Source organism: Panulirus ornatus, chromosome 44 (genome assembly GCF_036320965.1).
Source record: "Panulirus ornatus isolate Po-2019 chromosome 44, ASM3632096v1, whole genome shotgun sequence".
Classification (NCBI taxonomy): domain Eukaryota; kingdom Metazoa; phylum Arthropoda; class Malacostraca; order Decapoda; family Palinuridae; genus Panulirus; species Panulirus ornatus.
Window position 1 is genome coordinate 9,994,007 of NC_092267.1, and position 22,214 is coordinate 10,016,220.

General features: G+C 46.0%; 1 protein-coding gene across 6 annotated transcripts in view; it reads left to right on the forward strand.

Annotated features, from left to right (window-relative positions):
* The window catches only part of LOC139762727 (uncharacterized), a 664,138-nt gene that overhangs the window by 414,836 nt on the left and 227,088 nt on the right, over positions 1 to 22,214 (forward strand). Inside the window, exon 1 of one of the 6 annotated variants that reach the window (XM_071687764.1) lies at positions 21,184 to 21,339. The exons of 4 other annotated variants lie outside the window; for them this stretch is intronic. The gene's annotated coding sequence lies outside the window, so the exon portion shown is untranslated. Of the gene's footprint in view, positions 1 to 21,183; positions 21,340 to 22,214 lie in introns of those variants that run through there. One more of the 6 variants, XM_071687765.1, reaches the window with a different exon arrangement.

A 22,214-nucleotide genomic window follows, 5' to 3' on the forward strand; every position in this document is an offset into this window, starting at 1 on the left:
CACGACGGCACGACCTGATGACCTTATCTTTGAGGCTGACCCTTAAGGTTTAGGTCAGGTTCCAGGCTATCGAGGGTCGTGCTTGTGTCGCACCGTCGTTTTCAAAGGTCGTACTGTCATGCTCAGAGGGTCGTTCCGTCGTGTTCACAGGCCTAGAGACGCGTTAAATCCACATTCAAAGTAAAAGTTATCCTTCCAGATGTATAATAAATCCACATATCATCAAATCCCCTTCAATATGTAAGATGGCCATATGTAAAATCTGTTTCAACTTCCTTATAACTAAACATTTCGTTAAGGTAATTAACATTGCCGTATTGACATGATTAACATGAATAGATAAAGTGATGTACAGTGTTCATATGTGTATTTAACCCCCATCATTGTTATTCATTATTACAGATATATGGATAATATTCACAGTATTGCCAGGTAATGAAACGTGATATGAGATGTGTCTCAAAAAGTATAGATTATTCAAAAAGAAATTAGAGGAAAGTATTGAAGTACATTCACTTATGAGTTTGTAAGTATGTTAAGTGTTTGTCTATCGGAGGAATCTATCGGTTAAGTAGACATAATTTACGGAATATTTTAGTTATCATTTGTATCACATTGTCCAACTGATGTCTTAATGAACATTTTTGAGTCATGATAGATATGAATTAATTTATTCCTTATTTCACCCTGTGGTAAGGACTATTTTCCCACGGCACTATAGACCCATCTTGAACTTTCTCATGGACCAGGTATTAAGGGCCAAGTCTCTATGACACGACACCCGATATTGACCCTTATTCCCGGGTGTATTAGAGAGCTCGAGTGGTGGTATATTGGCTCCTGGTGACCTTTGTGACCTCCTGGGGTTGACCTCGGGTGCGTGCGTTACCGTAGTCGACGTAACCCCCCCAGGGGTCAGAGGTCACATACCGCATGACCAGGGAGAGTCACACGAGGGTTATAATGCGTATGCCATTATGACCCTTATTGCTGGCTAAGCTGGTTGTCTCTTTCTTCCCCAGGATGGACGCGAACGTACGCTAAATAGACACTGGCAATCACGTGCAGAAAACTGCCAAATTGCTCTGAACTATCCTGACCAAATTGGGGTCATTGACTTTGGTTAAGTCTAGCCTCTTTTGTCCTTTTTCTAGAATTCATTAGTTAGTATTTTAGAATATCTTTGTTCATCCTGGGAAACTGACTGTGGGGTCATGGTGGTTAGATGGGGGGCGGGGGGGGGTTTACTTACCTCATGATTATGTACGATTATTATTATCATCTTCCGTAAAGACCTTAACATAGATTTATATATATTATAATTCCTTGGAACAGTCTACGGCGTATTGACACAAGTGAGTGTTATAGACATGTTTAGAGAGGTTGGCAAACGAAAACGTGTTGTACAAAGGTGTATGCTAATTTGCATCATAGCTTTAAGTACCAGGTCTTTGACCTGACCCTTAAAGGTCTTCAGGTAAAAAGCCATCATACTCAAGGGTCGTACCGTCGTGCTCAAGGGTCGTACCGTCGTGCTCAAGGATCGTACCGTCGTACTCAAAGGTCGTACCGTCGTGCTCAAGGGTCGTATCGTCGTGCTCTAGGGTCGTACCGTCGTGTTCAAAGGTCGTACTGTCGTGCCCAAGGATCGTATCGTCGTGCTCAAGGGTCGTACCGTCGTGCTCATGGGTCGTACCGTCGTGCTCAGGGGTCGTACCGTCGTGCCCAAGAACTGAAACATGGAATGTTGATTTCGAACAGGAGCAGCGGAGATGTGGTTCGATACACATTTTGAACAGTTGAGCTTCACCATTGCTTGTTCTAACTGGGAGATTCTTCACTATTGTTCAAAGAAATTTGAACATTTTCTGCTGTACATACACTTTATTACATGGATCATATCAACCATTTTGGGGGGTTGGCTGTGGTATGATACTGAAAGGTTCGAATCCTCGAGACGATGAACCTGTTTCATTCATGTTTTTCATTTGTCTCGAACCACTTCGAGATGGCACATCCTGCTCAGAAGACATAAATAAAACCCTTTTTCATTGATTTGTATCAATCATTTTGTAACTCAAAGTAAACATACCTCTTTTTTTTTTACCTATTATTTACCCAATCTGTTGTAGGTTGTGGCGATTGGCGTGAAATCGCGATCAATAAATCAACTGAAGATGGAATGATATTATAGGTTCGAGCAGCCATGATGGTTCTGAGTGAAACCTTTCCTCCGCCTCGGTATAAGCGATCGACACCTAATCCGATCCTTTTTACCCCGCTATTACTGGAATTGTAGAAATGATGATGATTTGCTGTGAGAGTTTCTCCAAGGTTGTGCTGACCGATACATTCTGAGAGAGAGAGAGAGAGAGAGAGAGAGAGAGAGAGAGGTACGACCTCATACACTCGATAGAGTGGACTGACGACCCTCTAAAGGGACGTTGCCAGCTTGTGTGTGTGTGTGTGTGTGTGTGTGTGTGTGTGTGTGTGTGTAATTATTCAAGCATGTATGATCATAGTTCTTTATTTTTATGTTAAGTTTTAGTGTTAATAATCATGCATGACGTAATTCCTAATTAATCTTATTTAATGATAGTGTCTCTTTGTCCCTCTGTAAGAGTGTGGGCGAGTTGATCATTGAGATAATCAAGAGATCAGGTAATTAAAGAGATTAAGGTAATTAGAGGGAGAATACATGCCAGGGAGAAGCACCATCTGTTTCACTGGAGATGGAACACTTCCTCCCTGTGGAGAGGGAGGGAGTGTTGGGGGAGTTGTGTGGCTGTGGTGGAGTGTGGTGGAGGGTGTAAGATCAGAAGTGAAATTTATATTATGAGTCATGTGGTGGTTACGAACACTACTGGTACTGCTGCCTCTGAAAGGAATTTAACCTCTTGTCAATATATATATCAACTGACTGTTATATTTCTCTCTTGTGTCTCCCCTGATGATGTGATTATTACACGAAAGTGCACTTGGCAACTTATCGTGTTTCATTTTCCCCATGGGCTCATAGAAATATATATATATATATATATATATATATATATATATATATATATATATATATATATATATATATATATATATATATATATATGGCAAGATAATTGGGATATTGTCTTGGGAAAAATGTAATTACATTGGTAACCCTTAATCAAGGGTACAAATGAGACCAGCTAATTACTTACAAATGTGACATGGCCGAGGATGCTAATTACTGTATTCTCTCTACAGGTATGTGACGTTGATGGGTAGATGTGTGACGGTGACGGTGTTACGGGCTTTGAGTAACGGTGATGTGTGACGGTAAGTACAGTGTTACGTGCCTCATGGAGTGGATGTGTGACGTTCAGTGTTACGGGTCTTATGTAGCAGAGGTGTTACGGTAAGTGCTGTGTTACGGACCTCAAGTGTATATGTATATATATATATATATATATATATATATATATATATATATATATATATAGTTTCGTAGGGATGCGAACCCAGGTATTGAGAATATCTCTGTTGATCATAACCAATTGCTAGATCAATAAACAAACATTTCTCGGTTTGAGAGAAAGATAATGATGGGGTTAGCCTGCCACATAATCGTAGCTGCCAACATTTATAAAGAAATTAACACCTTCCCACAGCTATGCCTCCGTCTGCCAACAGCAGCGGGGAAAAATAGGATGGGAGGAATTCTGACATCCTTCCATACGGGAGTTTGACAACACTCGGAGGTGGAAGAAACCCTGAATTTCCAACAGTAGACCACAGCTGCCAACAGCTGGGAACTGGAGGGTCGTCCTGACAACGGTGGCTTCCCGCGCTAGAGACGAATGTCCCGAGATCTTTTGAAATGCAAATTAGGCAAGTGTTTCAGGGCGTCAAGCCAGTGCACAGTCGCTAGGAGCTGAGAGGCGGCGCCTAGCACATGCACGGCTAGGGAGGTACCTAGCCATAGCTTGTGTTCCTGCTAGGACGTTGGCCCTCATAGGTGCTAGGACTTGTTTTGTGTACTAGGACAGTGGTGTTAGGTGCTAGGATGATAGTGCTAGGATAAGGCACATGGGTTGCTAGGATAACGGTGCTAGGATGATAGTGCTAGGATAAGGCACTTGGGTTGCTAGGATAACGGTGCTAGGATGATAGTGCTAGGATAAGGCACTTGGGCTGCTAGGATAACGGTGCTAGGATTTAAACTCGCGACCACTCGATAGGATTTGTGAAAAATCCATGAATAGTTGAATGTAATCCTTAATGCTATTCCATAGAAGGGATTTACTGTCCTCATACGTCAATTCCGGGATTTGAAAACGATTTTTTTTGCTACATATAAGTCATTATTAAAATCCCATAATGAATATTTTTATTTCTAGATCTCAAATTTTAGCCCAAAGGAAAGTGTCGGCATTTTTAGAAAACTTAGTTGAAGATATTTCTAGTTTTCTTAGGTTAGGTTAGGTTAGGTTAGATTAGGTTAGGTTAGGTTAGGTTAGGTTAGGTTAGGTTAGGTTAGGTTAGGTTAGGTTAGATTAGGTTAGGTTAGGTTAGGTTAGATTAGGTTAGGTTAGGTTAGATTAGGTTCGGTTAGATTAGGTTCGGTAAGGTTAGGTTAGGTTAGATTAGGTTAGGTTAGGTTAGGTTAGGTTAGATTAGGTTAGGTTAGGTTAGATTAGGTTAGGTTAGGTTAGGTTAGGTTAGGTTAGATTAGGTTAGGTTAGGTTAGGTTAGGTTAGATTACGTTAGGTTAGGTTAGGTTAGGTTAGATTAGGTTAGGTTAGGTTAGGTTAGGTTAGGTTAGATTAGGTTAGGTTAGATTAGGTTAGGTTAGGTTAGATTAGGTTAGGTTAGGTTAGATTAGGTTAGGTTAGGTTAGGTTAGGTTAGATTAGGTTAGGTTAGGTTAGATTAGGTTAGGTTAGGTTAGGTTAGATTAGGTTAGGTTAGGTTAGATTAGGTTAGGTTAGGTTAGGTTAGGTTAGATTAGGTTAGGTTAGGTTAGGTTAGATTAGGTTAGGTTAGGTTAGGTTAGGTTAGGTTAGATTAGGTTAGGTTAGGTTAGGTTAGGTTAGGTTAGGTTAGGTTAGGTTAGGTTAGATTAGGTTAGGTTAACAGGATAGAACTGATGATTAAATAGTTGTCTAATGGCTTGTTCGGTAACCATATATTCCCTGAGGGAAGCTAGGGTAGTTAGGGGTACCCTCGTTAATGTTACAATGGGTAGTTAGGATGTTGTTTGGGGTATAATCTGTTTCTCTGTCTGTCTGTGTCTGTCTGTCTGTCTGTCTGTCTGTCTATGTCTGTCTGTCTGTGTTGTCTGTCTGTCTGTCTGTCTGTCTGTCTGTCTGTACGCATCACAGGAACACCAGTGTTGCCACGACCAGCGTTGCCATCCACCCACACCTCAAGAAGCGGTGGCTGTGGTATTGGCGGTGTGGTAGACGGTCCTAACATGTAAATCAGCGGTTCGATTCCCCCTACCCTCACGGTCACCAAGCAGGAGGTAGTGGATTGGTAGCCATGCCGCTTCACCAATCACGAGGAGATTGGTGACCAAGGAGGGATTGGGTGTTTGTTGTTGTTTATGATTACTTTGTTGACGAGGTTCTGGCATGTCGCCATTACCAGCTGTCTAGCTGGGGTTACTGTGGCTGATAGAGAGGCTCACCGGTGTGGTGGTGTGGTGGTGTGGTGGTGTGGCTGTGTGGTGGTGTGGTGGGGTGGCTGTGTGGTGGTGTAGTGGGGTGGCTGTGTGGTGGTGTGGTGGTGTGGTGGTGTGGCGGTGTGGTGGTGTGGCTGTGTGGTGGGGTGGCTGTGTGGTGGGGTGGCTGTGTGGTGGTGTGGCTGTGTGGTGGGGTGGCTGTGTGGTGGTGTGGCTGTATGGTGGGGTGGCTGTATGGTGGTGTGGCTGTGTGGTGGTGTGGCTGTATGGTGGTGTGGCTGTGTGGTGGTGTGGCTGTGTGGTGGTGTGGCTGTATGGTGGTGTGGCTGTATGGTGGTGTGGCTGTGTGGTGGTGTGGCTGTGTGGCTGTGTGGTGGTGTGGTGGTGTGGCGGTGTGGTGGTGTGGCTGTGTGGTGGGGTGGCTGTATGGTGGTGTGGCTGTGTGGTGGTGTGGCTGTGTGGTGGGGTGGCTGTATGGTGGTGTGGCTGTATGGTGGGGTGGCTGTATGGTGGTGTGGCTGTGTGGTGGTGTGGCTGTATGGTGGGGTGGCTGTATGGTGGGGTGGCTGTATGGTGGTGTGGCTGTGTGGTGAGGTGGGGTTTGTAGCTGTGGTGGATGCAACTCAAAGACGATATATGTATTTTCATTAGCTGATGTTGTAAGCTTTTCATTGTGTGTCGTCAGTTTATGTGATGTGTGTAATCAAGGTTTATAGCTGTGTTTGGTCAGCTATATCAGTGACATGTAGTGTGACGATGGTGTGTGTGTGTGTGTGTGTGTGTGTCGTTAGCTGCTTGAGCTGTGATTAGCTTTATGTGGTAATTAAACTTTATGTTAGGTCATTGCATCTCTTACATATATATAACCTTTTGTATGATAATTAAGCTTTACATTTAGATTATCGCATCTGTTATGTATAATTACTTTCCTTCTAAAGTTTCGTCTGTGATTACGAAGAGAAGTGAGAAGTTATTGATTGCGTAATTAACTGTTGTTAGATTTTACGATTTTACATTCTGTCTTCTCTTGAGTTAATGTTTGTTGACGTGACTCTTGAAGATGGAGTAGGTTATAGGAAGAGGGAAGCCAGCAGAAGGAAGGAAATTCCACAGCTGGGCTGGTCGAGAAAGAGAGGAAGAAAATATCATAACGGTCCATCCTCGTGTGGTTGGCCTCCATAAGGAAACTCTGGGAAGCAGTAGTCAGGTGTCGGTGTCTGGCACGAGTTGTTGAAGTGTACTGGTTTGTTTGTTCGTTTGGCTGTACACTCTGCTGGCCAAGCTTGGGTGTGTTGTTCTAAGCTGGCCAAGCTTGGATGTGTTGTTCTAAGCTGGCCAAGCTTGGGTGTGTTGTTCTAAGCTGGCCAAGCTTGGATGTGTTGTTCTAAGCTGGCCAAGCTTGGGTGTGTTGTTCTAAGCTGGCCAAGCTTGGATGTGTTGTTCTAAGCTGGCCAAGCTTGGGTGTGTTGTTCTAAGCTGGCCAAGCTTGGGTGTGTTGTTCTAAGCTGGCCAAGCTTGGATGTGTTGTTCTAAGCTGGCCAAGCTTGGGTGTGTTGTTCTAAGCTTGACTATGGGGGCTTGTGTCGGGTGCGGTCGCGGCCCGCGCGGTTAGAGTCAGCACCATAAAGCTATTGTCTGGATGTATATAAACACCTCTGGTTTACTGCAGTGCTCTCTCTCTCTCTCTCTCTCTCTCTCTCTGTCTCTCTCTCTCTCTCTCTCTCTCTCTCTCTCTCTCTCTCTCTCTCTCTCTCTCTCTCTCTCTCTCTCTCAGGTACAGATGGATAACATCAAACAGAATTCTTACCTTCGTTGCTAATTTTATATTTTCCTTACCTAACACCTGAAGTTTTAACATGTTAAAGCTGTTAACATAGATATTTAACATATGTTCATCATACAAGGTATGCACTGTGGGCAAGCGAGTGTGTATATGTGTAACGAACTAATATACACCGGACAAGGGAATGTGTATGTTTTTGTGTAGCCAGTATACACTGGGTGTTTCTATGTGTATGCCTTATTGAACAATAGACGATAGATAGCGATCTATTGATCGCTCATTCTATTTATCTGTTTCCAAATTGATTTTTCTTCGTCATCGTAATTACTCGTGTACGAATGTGGTGCACAAAGTTAACTACCTGTTGAAGGTTTAATGACCTCTTTGGTGAAGGGTATTGATGACTAATTGATGAAGGATATTAATGACTGATTGATGAAGGGTATTGATGACTGATTGATGAAGGATATTAATGACTGATTGATGAAGGGTATTGATGACTGATTGATGAAGGGTATTGATGACTGATTGATGAAGGGTATTGATGACTGATTGATGAAGGGTATTGATGACCTAATTGATGAAGGATATTGATGACTGATTGATGAATCATATTGATGAATGATCGATGAAGGATATTGATGACTAATTGATGAAGGGTATTGATGACTGATTGATGAAGGGTATTGATGACTGATTGATGAAGGATATTAATGACCTGATTGATGAAGGGTATTGATGACTGATTGATGAAGGGTATTGATGACTAATTGATGAAGGATATTGATAACTGATTGATGAAGGATATTGATGACTGATTGATGAAGGCTATTGATGACTGATTGATGAAGGGTATTGATGACTGATTGATGAAGGGTATTGATGACTGATTGATGAAGGGTATTGATGACCTAATTGATGAAGGATATTGATGACTGATTGATGAATCATATTGATGAATGATCGATGAAGGATATTGATGACTAATTGATGAAGGGTATTGATGACTGATTGATGAATCATATTGATGAATGATCGATGAAGGATATTGATGACTAATTGATGAAGGGTATTGATGACTGATTGATGAATCATATTGATGAATGATCGATGAAGGATATTGATGACTAATTGATGAAGGGTATTGATGACTAATTGATGAAGGGTATTGATGACTGATTGATGAAGGGTATTGATGACTAATTGATGAAGGGTATTGATGACTGATTGATGAAGGATATTGATGACTGATTGATGAAGGGTATTGATGACTGATTGATGAAGGGTATTGATGACTAATTGATGAAGGATATTGATGACTGATTGATGAAGGGTATTGATGACTGATTGATGAAGGGTATTGATGACTAATTGATGAAGGGTATTGATGACTAATTGATGAAGGATATTGATGACTGATTGATGAAGGGTATTGATGACTGATTGATGAAGGGTATTGATGACTGATTGATGAAGGGTATTGATGACTAATTGATGAAGGGTATTGATGTCTGATTGATGAAGGATATTGATGACTAATTGATGAAGGGTATTGATGACTCATTGATGAAGGATATTGATGACTGATTGATGAAGGGTATTGATGACTGATTGATGAAGGGTATTGATGACTGATTGATGAAGGGTATTGATGACTAATTGATGAAGGGTATTGATGTCTGATTGATGAAGGGTATTGATGACTAATTGATGAAGGGTATTGATGACTAATTGATGAAGGATATTGATGACTGATTGATGAAGGGTATTGATGACTGATTGATGAAGGGTATTGATGACTGATTGATGAAGGGTATTGATGACTAATTGATGAAGGGTATTGATGTCTGATTGATGAAGGGTATTGATGACTGATTGATGAAGGGTATTGATGACTGATTGATGAAGGGTATTGATGACTAATTGATGAAGGGTATTGATGTCTGATTGATGAAGGGTATTGATGACTGATTGATGAAGGGTATTGATGACTGATTGATGAAGGGTATTGATGTCTGATTGATGAAGGGTATTGATGACTAATTGATGAAGGGTATTGATGACCTAATTGATGAAGCATATTGATGACTGATTGATGAATTGGTTGCGAATTGAGCCGAGGCAGCGACCGGGAAGGGCGTGATGACCGTAGAGGTCAGGGAAAAGGTCAGAGGTCACGCTCACAGGAAGCGTGTCGAAGGTCACCACCAGGGCGCTGGAATGGGTGAGAGATGCGCTGTATCGGGACTCCGTGCTGTATTTTGCGATTCGATACTGTATTCCGCGATTGGGTTCTGTCATTTGTGATTGGTTGATGTATATCGCGATCGGGTGTTGTATTACCTGATGTATTACGGGTCTGGGTGCAATACATCGTGAATGGGTGGTGTAGATAGCGATAAGACACTGTATTTCGAAACTGGATACAATACATGGCAAGTTTAGTACTGTATTACGCTTATTGGATGAATTATTACGCAAGCATTTGCTTCATTTCGCGCGCGAATATTTACTCGCGGAACAGGTGATATATTTCGCGAACAGGTGCATTAAATTACGAATAGATAACTCACAATCACACGAAATTTACGAACGGAGTAACACGAACCTTGGTACAAAACACATGTACCTTCTGTAATACATGACTGCCTTCAATACAGCTGTATCTACTGTATGATAGAAGCTTCAGCGCGTCTTTCTGATAGATTTAGGATGAATTCAGAGGTTGTAGTCTCGCTGAGTAGCACGTTTAACACTAAGTATTGTCAGTATATGTTGTTATAGAGTTACTGTAGCATTTATACAGTCTACGGTGAATCTACAGTGAAGATATTAGATACAAATAATGATAAGATGCCTAGAACGACCCTCTGTAGGGATGTATAAGGGCGTTTGTCCAGTCCCAGGCTCCAGGGTCGTGTTGAAGATGGTGTGTGCTGAATTTTGGCCCATAGTAGAGGGGGACGGAAGGCCTAAAGTGTTGTAGATGGCGGCTTGACTGTATGTGAGCAATATTGACCCTTGATGTAGGGGGATACAAGACCTAGATTGCACTTCCTGGCGGCTACTGGGTTATATGAGGCGTTTTGACCTTTACTGGAGGTGGTCACAAGACCGGAAGTGCAGTGGCTTGAGGCATGATGCAGATGTAGCGAACTCTAACCCTTAGTTCAGGAGGACACAAGACCTAGAGTGCCCTGGCCAGACACGGCGGAAGTGGCCTGTTTGGTCACCTTGTGGTTAATTGTCTTGTGGGGTGGTGTGGGAGCTGGTGGGGTGATGTGGGGTGGTGTGGGAGCTGGTGGGGTGATGTGGGGTGATGTGGGAACGGGTGGGGTGGTGTGGGAACTGGTGGGGTGGTGTGGGAACGGGTGGGGTGATGTGGGGTGGTGTGGGAGCTGGTGGGGTGGTGTGGGGTGGTGTGGGAGCTGGTGGGGTGGTGTGGGGTGGTGTGGGAGCTGGTAGGGTGGTGTGGGGTGGTGTGGGAGCTGGTGGGGTGGTGTGGGGTGGTGTGGGAGCTGGTGGGGTGATTTGGGAACGGGTGGGGTGGTGTGGGAGCTGGTGGGGTGATGTGGGGTGGTGTGGGAGCTGGTGGGGTGGTGTGGGGTGGTGTGGGAGCTGGTGGGGTGATTTGGGAACGGGTGGGGTGGTGTGGGAGCTGGTGGGGTGGTGTGGGAGCTGGTGGGGTGGTGTGGGGTGATGTGGGAACGGGTGGGGTGGTGTGGGAACTGGTGGGGTGGTGTGGGAACTGGTGGGGCGGTGTGGGAACGGGGTGCCGTAGCCTGAGCCGGGTACCCATTTTATCGACCAGCTCCTTGGGTGGATGAACAGCTGGGTTGACTGTGGACCGACTGCCGCAACCAGGATTCGAACCTTTGCCAGGCTCAATCCTGGGGCAGCCCGTGAACGCGTCACGGTCAGGAACGCTGACCACCGCACCACGGAGGTCCCTCCATACAGGTGGAGTGAAGTAATCAGTCATCATAAGTTGCTGATCATTGTTTAGATGGTTTGTTTACACGTCTGCTGGTCAGGAGGTGTGGCAAGACTCGTGTGGGTCAATATTACATACAGGAATACATGGAATACATACATGAAGGTGTGTGTATGTATGTATGATTACTACTTGATAACTGTTTTTGATTACCGTTTGTGATGACTGTGTGTGTGTGTGTGTGTGTGTGTGTGTGTGTGAGTGAGTGTGTGAGTGTGTGTGTGTGAGTGAGTGTGTGTGTGAGTGTGTGTGAGTGAGTGAGTGTGTGTGTGTGTGTGTGTGTGTGTGTGAGTGAGTGTGTGAGTGTGTGTGTGTGAGTGAGTGTGTGTGTGAGTGTGTGTGAGTGAGTGAGTGTGTGTGTGTGTGTGTGTGTGTGTGAGTGAGTGAGTGAGTGATCTAGCATGCCAGACATGTCCTCACACCTCACAAAACCTCCTCGCCACATCCGGGCTGAGCGAGGCGTAAGCCATCACCCGGGGTATCGGACGCCTCCCCGCCTCCCTTCCTCCCCTCCTCCCTCCCTCCCCTCCCTCCCCTCCCTCCCTCCCTCCCTCCCTCCCCTCCCTCCCTCCCTCCCTCCCTCCCTCCCCTCCCCTCCCTCCCTCCCCTCCCTCCCCTCCCTCCCACCCTCGTCAGCAGCTCTGATAGAACTGATCCAATGCATCGCTAAGGTGTTGCGGGCGGCCAGAAAAACTAGCAACACCGCCAGGAGCGTGTGTGTGTGTGTGTGTGTCTTCCCGGGAGAGGGGGGGAGGGGTGTAAGCCCAGGGCATCAACAAACCCGAGCTGAGGACATCAATCATATTGGTGAGGGTTTGGTAGTACCGAGACAGTGGCTGGTTACGGGGCAGTGGAGGGTGAGGAGGGAGGGGGTGTATCACTCTCTCTCTCTCTCTCTCTCTCTCTCTCTCTCTCTCTCTCTCTCTCTCTCTCTCTCTCTCTCTCTCTCTCTCTCTCTGTGTGTACTTCCGTATTTGTAATTACCTGTTCGTACTGTACGGGTAGGAGGGAGAGAAGAGTTCTACATTGGTGGGGGGCCCCATTTCTTCAACATTCTCTATCATACAACCTGTTAAACTCGTAGATGTTGTCCTCACTGACCACATCCTCTGTTCATCCGCCACATTTGTGATCATGAAACTGTTCCTTCACACATCTTGGTTCACAAAGTTTCTTGCTTGATATCGTGTTCTCTGTATCCTTACAACTGTCGGAAAACTGTCCACACTTTACGTCATCATTCTCGTGTAAAAACTTGAAAGATTGTGAACTGGTCACCACTGACTCTTCCATCTTCCATGGTGGGCAAATTTAACGATTCTATAACCTCTTCCTGTAACTCATTTCTTCGTAATTATGATTCCATCTTTGTTGCCTTCCTGTGTGTGTGTGTGTGTGTGTGTGTGTGTGTGTGTGTGTGTGTGTGTGTGGTCCTGTATTTATTAGTCTACACAAGCCTTGATGTGTTCGCCTGACAGTGACGTATATGTGTGTATAGATACATACACACCCAGGCAGCAGCCAGCCCCCAGCCCTGCATTCATCACTAGACCTAAGCCCACAGTCCGGGCCTACAGCTCTCTGTTATCCTGATGGTCGACTCCAGGATGCATCTGTAACGTGCCATTCATTGGGTTGTCACGGACACTATAGGCGAGATTGACGGTTGTCGAACCCTGGTACCCCGTGTTCCCGGTCAGCCATTAAGCTAACCTGTGTTACGGTGTTCCCTCCTTTGTTCTCTGACCCATTCTCTGGTCCCTCCACCACCCATGGCTGTCCCAGGATCTTTTCCCATCAGTGCCCGTCCTGTGAAGGGCTCTCCCATCAGCACCATTGCTATGAGGGTTTCTTTCCCATCAGTACCCATCCTATGGGATTTCTCTCCCTTCAGTACCTCTCCCATACACACCTACTCCCATGTTAGTGCCTGCCCCATCACGCTGCCCCATCACGCTGCCCCATCACGTCTCCCACATCAGACCCCATGATAACATCCCCATCACCCCCCCCTACCCCGGCCAGCACCAGCATGCACCCCTTCCCCCTTCCCTCCAGTAACCCCATCAACAGGTTCCCGGCTTGGCTCCGCACTCTTCCCCCTCCCCCTCTCTTCCCCCTCTCTTCCCCCCTTCTCTTCCCCCTCTCTTCCCCCCCCCCCCTCGTCAACGGGTGAGGCTGTAAGAGGGACGTCCTGTTGTGAATCCAGTGGACGAATTAATGATTGGCTTCCGACGACCTGCCACTGGCCTGGCCACCTACCCCCGACCCTCTCCACACCTGCCTTGCCTCCCTCTCTCCCTCACTCACTCACTTTCTCTCCCACTCCCTCTCACTCTCGTCCTCGACCCCTCTCCCTTTGTCACCCCTCCATCCATCTCAGCATTCACTATTCCTTCAATTCTTCCTCATATCTCCTTCATCGCCCCTTTCTTCAATTCGTCCCATTCCTGCGCTCCACTAACCTCCACCTGTTCCACTCTCCCCCCAGCTCGCCCCCTTCCCTCCCCCTTCCTCAAGCCCCGGCGGAGGGGGGGGGGGGGGTGTTCTACCCTCCGGGAAGGGAGGTACAGGAACCTTACGTCACAGTTTGATATCTGGTGTGAGTTGCTGACTTCAAGAGCAGCGGAGGTGGGGATAAAAGTGCCCAGCTCCAGTATGGTAATGACGCTTTAAACGCCTGAGCTGCTGTGCCCTGTGGTGGCAGCTGGAGCCGTGCAGATGGCGCTGGGGATCTAGGTGGCTCTGGGATATGACCAGGTTCAGCCACGTAGATATAAATGGTTCTAGGACGTTACTAGATATTTCTAGTTGGATGTAGGTAACTTTGGGGCATTGTCGCATGCGTTTGGATGGATATAAGCGTTGCAGGTAATTACTTGGCACACTTAAAGGAATTTCAGTGGCAATAGGATATGAACCTATGTGCCTTAAGTAGATATAAGTAATCGTAGAGCTTTATTTAGTATGTTTAGATCGGTTTAGATGGTGTTGGTCATTGCCAAGAATGACCAGATGGTTATTACTGAACCTGGAACATTGACAGAGGTGCACAGATGGACGCACTTAGCAGCGCTGGACACGTCTGCCTCAAGTGTGAGTGACTCTGAAAGTTCACACTGCAGGAGGACGGACGGGTTGGATGTTTGGCACTGGCAGCATGGAATCAAGAGGACCCGGGTTCGTTTCCTCCGCGTCAGGTGGCAGGACGTCAGCCCGCAGTTGATCAAGACTCGCCAGGAGTGAGGGAGGTGGGGGACCCTCCTGACGTTGGTCTGTGGCTGGAACGTATGGATCGTTGGTTAGTTTTCTTTATGTTGGAAACTGGAGTTGAGGACACAGGTTCATATCGAGGCTGGTCCTTGAAAAATACGTATGAAAGGGATAGAAAGAAGAAGAAGAAGAAGAAGAAGAAGAAGAAGAAGAAGAAGAAGAAGAAGAAAAAGAGGAAGAAGAAGAAGAAGAAGAAGAAGAAGAAGAAGAAGAAGGAGAAGAAGAAGAAGAAGAAGCATATATGAGTGTATGAGGAAGTAACACACTTATTTTTCGTCGCGTTTTGACATGTTGTTGTTGCTCATGACCGTAATACAGCGGGTTGACCACCAGTGAAAGACCTCCCTTGTCCGTACGTACGGGAGGTCCGTACATGCGACGGACCAGAGGCCTCTGGGCGTGGCATCAAGATGTTCTGTCAACGTTATATGCCGGGTTTCGTTATAACCTGAAGGTGTCAGTACGGTCGGTCGCCAGATGGCACACCTCACTACCTTGTAACTTCATTATTATTACCTTTCGTATTTCGTCTTCGTTAAAGTCTTAAGCATTACGAAAACCTTTCAGGAGTTAAAATAACTCATGGAAGATTTTCGTAATTCTTAAGACCTTAACGAAGACGAAATACGAAGGATTCTAATAATGACCCTTTATAGGGTAGTTAGTGGGATATTATTATGTAATTAGACCATACCTTGTTACAAGAGAAGAATATTCTGTCAAACTTTTTCTTGTGATTTTTTGTTTTTTGTTTTCGCATCATGGTTTTAATCAGGTCTCATATGCAAATTATTCTTAGCTTTTGTAACTTATTTTGTCTTTTATTCGGCTTCGTTATTATTTTCTTATTTGTCCCGACGAAGTTTGTTCTTCTGAATAGTTAGTTATGCAGTAGAACAGCTCTCCAGCTGGCTGAAAGAATGATCTTTTGTTTTATAAGTTCTGGGTTATTAAAATGATACCATGATGACGCGAGAGACGAAATAAGAGTTGGAACCTTTTGTGAGCACACAAAAGATTAATACAACCTGCTCTCTCTCTCTCTCTCTCTCTCTCTCTCTCTCTCTCTCTCTCTCTCTCTCTCTCTCTCTCTCTCTCTGGGATCTGCTGGGGAGTTTGAATAGAAGATTCCCTTGTGTTGCATCCTAATGATTACTTCATCTTTTCATTACAGTTTGGGTGTCACATAGATTTTATGTGATCAGTAGGTTTGTGGGTACCCCAAGTGTGTGAGTTGGTGTGGTGTTCTTGAGCACGATGGTACGACCTTAAGCACGATAGTACGACCTTGAGCACGACGGTACGATCCTTGAGCACGACAGTACGATCATGAGAACGTTGGTACGACTATTGAGCACGACAGTACGACCATGATAACGTTGCTACGACCAATGAGCACGGCAGTACGACCATTGAATGCAACGGTTAAGATCCTTAGACACGGCTGTACGATCCTTGAGCACGACGGTACGACCCATGATTACGATCGTACGATCAATGGATAGATTAGGCGGTGTGTACAGTACACTGGGAATGCACCATAGGAGATAGACAGATGGATAGATATGTAGGTAGAGAGATGGATAGATATATAGATAGACAGATGGATAGATATGTAGCTAGATGGATATAATCCACCAGGCTTGGCTTCACCTCATCTCTCTAACACAGACATTGTGCCTTCTCTGAACAAGCCATACTGTCATATGACACCGATTTGTTAAACTACTTTTCCCTGGCATGTGACGCAAGAGCTGCGTCTCCCTGAGGCCCCTGCGTCACTTAGAGAGGCGTGCGTGACGCATTGTGAGGTCCAGATGGCGTTCCGTCACCCTTGGTGTGTTCTTCATGGTAGTGCAATTCTTCATGGAGTTCAACACAGGTCATACCTTGTGACCTGACCCCGTACTACAGGTCATCGGGGTTAATAGTGAGGTTTAGATAGTCTTCCAAGTTTACATTTCCATAGTTTACCGCCACATTGTATACTTGGCCGCCAGAGTCGTCTGGACGACCAATGGAACCAACCATACACAGCTCTTCATCATTATTATCCGTCGCCTCGACTGTATGGTCGAACATGAGAGGGTAAATGGGCCGGATCCTCCCCTTAATGGCCTTACCCTGTATGACAAGAGGGGGCCCCTCCCCCCCTCTCCCCTACCACTATGGGTTACGCTTATTATGCCCCCAACCCACCCCCACACACCCTCGGCGTAAAGACGTCCTTCCAAAAAGCCCTGATGACGTATCAGTAATTACAAGGGTCGTCAGCGTATAAGGAATCGTCGTAAAAGAGCGATATACTGCACTGATACAGAGGCGTTTCCGGTGCTTTTCTACACGGTTACAACGAGAATGTGGCCTCTAAGGACGTAAGGTAGGTCGCGATACTGTTTTTGATTCCTGTAATACAAAATTAATCATCAGTAAAGTGGTTTACTCTTATTTGTTTACGATGATCTACTTAAACTTCGCTGGAGTTTGTTCTTTATACTTTTAAATGCTTTCGTGTCCCTTGAGCACGACGGAACGACCCCTGAGCACGACTGTACGACCCTTGTGTGTGATGGTTTGCTCTCTGATCTAACTATACGACAAAGAGGTCGTACAATTGTGTTCAGGGGCCGTTTCGTCGTGCTCAAGGGTCGTACCGTCGTGCTCAGGGGTCGTATCGTCGTGTTCAAGGGTCGTACCGTCGTGCTCAAGGGTCACACCGTCGTGCACATGAGTCGTACCGTCGTGCTCTAGGGTCGCACCGTCGTGCTCTAGGGTCGTACCGTCGTGCTCAAGGGTCGTATCGTCGTGCTCTAGGGTCGTACCGTCGTGTACATGGGTCGTACCGTCGTGCTCAAGGGTCGTACCGTCGTGCTCAAGGGTCGTATCGTCGTGCTCTAGGGTCGTACCGTCGTGTACATGGGTCGTACCGTCGTGCTCAAGGGTCGTACCGTCGTGCTCAAGGGTCGTATCGTCGTGCTCTAGGGTCGTACCGTCGTGTACATGGGTCGTACCGTCGTGCTCAAGGGTCACATCGTCGTGCTCTAGGGTCGTACCGTCGTGTACATGGGTCGTACCGTCGTGCTCAAGGGTCACATCGTCGTGCACATGGGTCGTACCGTCGTGTACATGGGTCGTACCGTCGTGCTCAAGGGTCGTACCGTCGTGCTCAAGGGTCACACCGTCGTGCTCAAGGGTCGTACCGTCGTGCTCTAGGGTCGTACCGTCGTGTACATGGGTCGTACCGTCGTGCTCAAGGGTCACATCGTCGTGCACATGGGTCGTACCGTCGTGCACATGGGTCGTACCGTCGTGCTCAAGGGTCACACCGTCGTGCTTAAGAGGTTAAATGCTAAGTTGTATTTAACACGTCATTCGTATGTCACACGTCTGCAGTATTTGTCACAGCTCCCATGTATGATGTATTCAACACAGCCTCCATGTATACCGTGTATAACAAACCTCCATGTATACCGTGTATAACAAACCTCCATGTATACCGTGTATAACAAGCCTCCATGTATACCGTGTATAACAAACCTCCATGTATACCGTGTATAACAAACCTCCATGTATACCGTGTATAACAAGCCTCCATGTATACCGTGTATAACAAGCCTCCATGTATACCGTGTATAACAAGCCTCCATGTATACCGTGTATAACAAGCCTCCATGTATACCGTGTATAACAAGCGAGCATGTGTACTGCAGCAGACGTAAATGTCAGCCACTCATCTCTTTATATTTATGTATTCCATTTTTGTGCATATTTTGCATAGTAATTTCTCTGGGTACTGTTGTACATGTATGAGTTATTTTTCATGCTTTGTTATTATCATATGTAACAACACATGCAGGGTTTATGTTTAAAACTATGATTATATGAGTAATGTACGAAGCTAATTTACATATGATTTACATAATTCCATCTCTGTGATATTTGAAAATGTGGTTATTTCAGCTGGAGAAGTAATTTAAAATGTAATTATCATTGCCCTTATAGAGAACGAGTGGGGATCGGCTCCCAGGGCAGGTTTCTAACCTCTGATCCCAGTTATTCGTGGTGTGAGCAGACGACACAGCAGGCCTTTTGCTCCCTGGGGTTATACAGTCTGTCGTGTGAGGTGAGAACAAGACATAGCAAGCTATGAACTTCTGTGGCTCCTGTATTCCATCGTACGAGCTTAGAACACTGTGTGTTACGACTCCGTGGCCATGTTAGTGTGGGCTGAGCACACAACACGGGTGGTTCTATGTCTCAGTAGTTCTTTGTGGTCTTAGCACCCGTGGGTTGAGCTCAGCACACGACACGATAGACTTTTAACCATAAGCCGGATTGAAACGTTCCGCACACATGACACTCGGGTCAAAATGTAAAATATAATCACAATTTTTTTTTTTTTTTAGGAAATGTACGACCTGTACAGTGGAAACGTAGAAGCCAGGAATACAATTTGTGTATTGGGAAATCCGAAGCTGAAAACACGACGTCTGCAGAGAGAATGTGAAAGCTAAAAGCACGGTTGTTGCAATGAAAACTGTTCTCTTTATGTAATTGATTAAGGACACTGTTTAAAAAGGCTCTGAGGACTTGATATTGTCCCTTGATATTAGGTCAATAGATATGAGGTTTAAGAGGTTGGGGGGACGACATGTTCCTTCCTTGACCGAGTGACCTTTCTGAAGGTCATGGTGGAGGTCATCCTCGAGTGTTATGATCACTGAGGTAAACCTTGTATGAGTCTGACCTCAGAATATTGACAGACTATGTTAGCCAGATCTCCTGTGTTATAACACAGCGCAAGTACCCTGTTACGTCAACCTTGTGTGTGTGTGTGTGTGTGTGTGTGTGGGCTGTCGCCGCTGTTGCTCGAGCCTTATAGAAAAACCCGAGGGCCGTGGCGGCAAGTGTCAGTGGCTGAAGCGTTTGAAATGTCAGTTCGTGAGCTGGATCGAGGGTTGAGGGAGAGGCAGCAGTGAGGGATGTGACCTTTAAATGTCGTCGCCATACATGTGGAGCCAGAAGGCCAGTGGTATAGCCCTGTATGGCTTCCAGTTACTTAATATTTCAGCGATACGGACGACAACCGTGTACGTGGTGTACGTGGGAATGGTGTACGTGGGAATGGTGTACATTGGAATGGTGTACGTGGGAATGGTGTACATGGGAATGGTGTACGTGGGAATGGTGTACGTGGGAATGGTGTACGTGGGAATGGTGTACATGGGAATGGTGTACGTGGGAATGGTGTACGTGGCTCGTGGGACCGGGATGTCCCACCGTGGTCTGGTAGGCCTCCGTACTGTGTGCCGTAGCTCCACAACGGATCCTCAAAGTCTGGTTTAGGCGACCTAAGACACACAGTCAAGTCAGAGATGGTGTGTGTGTGTGTGTGTGTGTGTGTGTGTGTGTGTGTGTGTGCCAGTATAGGTCTTCGGATTATCCAATGCTAAGGATAAAAGCTGAATCCGTCGTAATGTACGTCAGTAGTGAGGTATGGAAAGCATTTTGTCACGTTTGAGAAGTTCGATGTCATCAGTTAACTTCATAATTCAGTTTCTTTTTTGGATGATTTTCTGATAATGTTGATGCTGATCTTTAATCAGCATTAATCCCGACTGTATCTCATGGATTCACGTAGAAAACGAACTGCGTACACTTACTGGAACCACAAACTGGTTTGTACGATATATTTTTTTCTCCTCCTTGAGTCTGCCATCGGGAGGCGAGTTCAGTCGGTCCTCAGGGAAGGGTCAGATGGGGGGGGGGGGGCTTTACCTGGGACTGGGGGGGTTTTGGGGGTTGCTTACTACCTGGCCTGAGGGGTTGGTGATGGGTAAGAGGAAGGAGGGAGGAAGGGGGAGGACATGGAATAGGACGGGGGGAAAAAGGAATGGAAGCGAATCATACGTAAAGTGGAAATACGCAAAAAAAAAAAACGGGAGACTTATTTATTTATTGGCAAACCAAATTGCGTAGTTAGAATGTGGGTTAAACCCAGAGATGAGTAAATTCTTTTCCTATGACCCTATTAGAGAGTAATACCCCATAGTAATACCCCATAGAATGTTCCTTGATAGGTAATAGGATGCAATTATCTTGCCTCCACAGCTGGAGATGTTAGAGAAATGGTTTATTTCGATTCCAAGGTGGGTTTCCGGCTCTTAAATTCTCTTGCCTGTTTAACACCCTTGTTCGACTTCCAGAGTTTACACGGTGTGCCGCTCCTTCCACACGCTGGTCGCTTAATTATCCTGATTACCACACTCACCTGGGGAGCTAGGTGTGCACTTCATCACCCCACGTATGGCTTAGCAGTGGAGGGAGTGTAGGCTGACCAGAGGCAAGGGTTCTTGTCTTCGTGATGTATACCAAAACAAAAAAAAAAAGGAATAAATGGAAAAAAATGATGATTTGTCAACCGCAGACTTACTCCAGGTAGACTAGAGATGTTGGACGGTACCTCAGTGTGCCTCTGACGGTGGTGGGGTGTGTTGGTCGTCGCCCGGCCGCTGCTTCTCTCCCTCCTTTCCCACCCAAACTGGCAATGACGCGAATCTGGACCATATCGATTTTAGTAGAACAAATCAGGGAAGGCGGCAGTGGGCGAGGGGCGAAGTGATTGTCGTGGGTGAGAACTGTACATCATACTCGTGGAAATAGTAATATTTGGCTGTTTTGAGAAGCAAGCTGTGTCCTGCTTAGATCTGTGTGTTCGTGTGTGTGTTCGTGTGTTCTCCCCAATTAATAAACGAATCGGTTAGTTAGTTGGTGGTTTGTGTTGGCGCTCGTTTGCCAAGGACGAGGTGTGTTTGGCTGTTAAGATCGCCACTTGGTACTTGGGAGTCCAGTGAGTTCCAAGTTGGTGAAGACAAGTGCTGGAATACTTAAATAAGTGTGGTTAAAAGTGTACCGTCTGGAATACGACGGTACGGCCTCTGAGCACGACGGTGCGATGCTTGAACACGACGGTACGGCCATCGGGTACGACGGTGCAGTCTATCAGCACGACGGTACGACCCTTGAGCACGAACGTACGACCCTTGAGCACGACGGTACGACCCTTGTGCACGACGGTACGATACTTGAACGCGACGATACGACCCTTGAACGCGACGGTACGACCCTTGTGCACGACGGTACGATACTTGAACGCGACGGTACGACCCTTGTGCACGACGGTACGATACTTGAACGCGACGGTACATAATGATCCACGGGTGTGGTGGCATGGCCTCATGTTTGACCCGTAAACAAGTAGTCAGGTCAAGGGTGAGGCTATTATACCCAGGGGTCGTACCTTCGTGCTCAAGGGTCGTACAGTCGTGCTTAAGGGTCGTACAGTCGTGATCAAGGGTCGTACAGTCGTGCTCAAGGGTCGTACAGTCGTGCTCAGGGGTCGTTCAGTCGTGCTCAAGGGTCGTACCGTCGTGCTCAAGGGGATTGGTGGAGTTGGAAACGCACTTATTATGACAGTGGTAAATATAAGTAAAGAAAGTAGTATGT